General features: G+C 34.0%; 1 pseudogene; it reads right to left on the bottom strand.

Annotated features, from left to right (window-relative positions):
* Nucleotides 1–210: 210 nt before the first annotated feature.
* On the bottom strand, nt 211–1,200 carry LOC116108941 (annotated as a pseudogene).
* Between the last annotated feature and the right edge of the window lie 1,111 nt (nt 1,201–2,311).

Genomic DNA, 2,311 nt, shown 5'->3' with positions numbered 1-2,311 from the left:
CCTCATCCTCATCATATTCTTCATCCACTAATAATAGCTTCACTTTTCTCTCTCACAAGCAATTTATGAGAAAAATTCCTAATTTTTGGTAGAAACGATTATTGATCTTAGCCCACAAATGGGTGATAGAACATCCTCATCTTATCATCATCATCATCATAATCTTCATTCACTCATAGCAGCTTCATTTTTTCTATCTCACCAAGCAATTTATGAGAAAAATTCGTAATTTTTGGCAAAAACGATTATTGATCTTAGCCTACCAATAGGTGCTAGAATCATCATAGAATACCCAGAAATATGTAGCTCTGAAAGACAATGCATATTTATTATCCAAGATAAGCTAAATCTCTTTGGTTTGTGGATGGCAAGCCACATCACACAGGAGAGCTAAGAGCATAAAAGCATAACAAAATTTTAATTGATAGTATAAAAATTTACAAGCTTTTTTAGTTTGGAAATGTCTAAGACAATGCTTACAAAATATATTATTGGGGCGAAAGCAAGCCCTCAAAGAATCCAAGCAAGTAACCAGAGAAAGGAACACATATACCTACTGCCATTGTAAATGCTGAATTAACAAAGATTAAAAGAAATTACTTTATTAGTTTGTATTCCCTGGAGAGAAAAAAGAATAGTTGGGCATGTACTTACCAACATAGCTACTTCGGGTAACAAGGCGAAGAAAGAAGAAGGTGTGAAATGCAACTTTTTCACCAAAAAAGCTTCAAGCATATCCAACACAGGCATTGCAAATATCTGCAATTTCCCAAACTAAGAGGAAGTGATGTTAAAACTTTTTCGAAATAATTCAGATATAAAAGTAAAACTCAACAGATGATGAAGACTAGAGTGACTATTGAATTAGATTAACCTTGTAGCTTCCAGTGACATGGACGACCACAAAATGTTACCTACAGCAACAAGCCAAGTGGGTTTCTCTAATGTGATGAGGATATTGTCATCGACATTGTTTCCGAAAATGTAGCAACCAACAATTGAGACTGGGAAGTAACACAAAGCTCTAACAATATATGCAACTGCTACTCCTTTCCACATTGGTCCTTTTGATGGATTCTCAGGAGTTGAGGGAATTGTTGCTTGGATCTCCAAAACCACATTATGACTTGCATATGCAAAAGCTAACTCTCCCAACCCACTCAAGAAGTCAAACAAAACTCCTGTGTCGTTTTCAGGTTTGGTTTAGTGTAACTGATTTGAAAAAAAAAAATAAGGAAGACGATAGAGCGGTGTGGAAGAGGAAGAGCAAACGATGTCGGCGGGTGGTGGTGGAAGATGATAGGCAGCGGTAGACCTAGCAAACGGGTGGGTTGGGCGGATATGGTCCGGGTAGCAACGGGTCGCGGGTGAAAAAATCTCACGGGTCGATATTTTCATGATCCGTACCCGCCCGTACAGGTACGGGTCACCCGTGAAAATGGCAGTAACCTTTTACATTTTACACCTTTTTCACTGTTTTTCCATAATTTTGTTATTTTTTACTGTTTTTTTTTAATTCAAAATTTCAAATTGCATACTAAATTATATTAATTTAAAAACTTGATATAAAATTCATTTTTTAAACTTATTAGTTATTAACTTATTATATTAAATAAATAGATGATTAAATTAAATTTGATTAGATTTCACCAAACATTATTAATTCAATATTAATATTTTTCATATTTATATCAAACTCCACCATATAGATAATAGAATTAATAAACACTAAACATACATAGTAATTACTAATTAGTAAACACTAAACATATAAAATTGTTTAACATTCAACATACATAACATAGTAAACACTAAACAATTAAACATATATAATTGTTTAACCAATGTACCAAACACACTAAACAAACAAAGCCGCCCTTGATTATGCAATCTCCTTCCCCTTCCCCGGCACTTGACTTAATGGCACAAGCAACTGAACATCATCAATTTTATCCTCTACAATTAACAAAATATAAGTTAACTATCGTAAAATATTAACAAACAAAAATATTAAAACATGTGAAATATAAGTTAAAATGTTACCTTTAACTTCATATCCAAAAATCCATGTCTTGGTGCATATCAAAGACTCTGCATTCTCCGGTAAAAGTGAACTTCGATATTTATTGAGCACTTTGCTACCAATATTGAAACTGGACTTCGAAGCAACAGTCGTTATTGGTATACTCATCACATCACGGGCCATCATCGAAAGTTTCGGGTATTGATCACTACTTTTCTTCCAATGGTCCAGGATATCCAAATTGCAAAATTTGATGCGATCAAACCTTGCCTCTCCTAAATAAGTATC

Source organism: Pistacia vera, unplaced genomic scaffold, assembly GCF_008641045.1.
Source record: "Pistacia vera cultivar Batoury unplaced genomic scaffold, PisVer_v2 Contig570, whole genome shotgun sequence".
NCBI lineage: Eukaryota > Viridiplantae > Streptophyta > Magnoliopsida > Sapindales > Anacardiaceae > Pistacia > Pistacia vera.
This window is presented reverse-complemented; position numbering and strand designations above follow the sequence as displayed.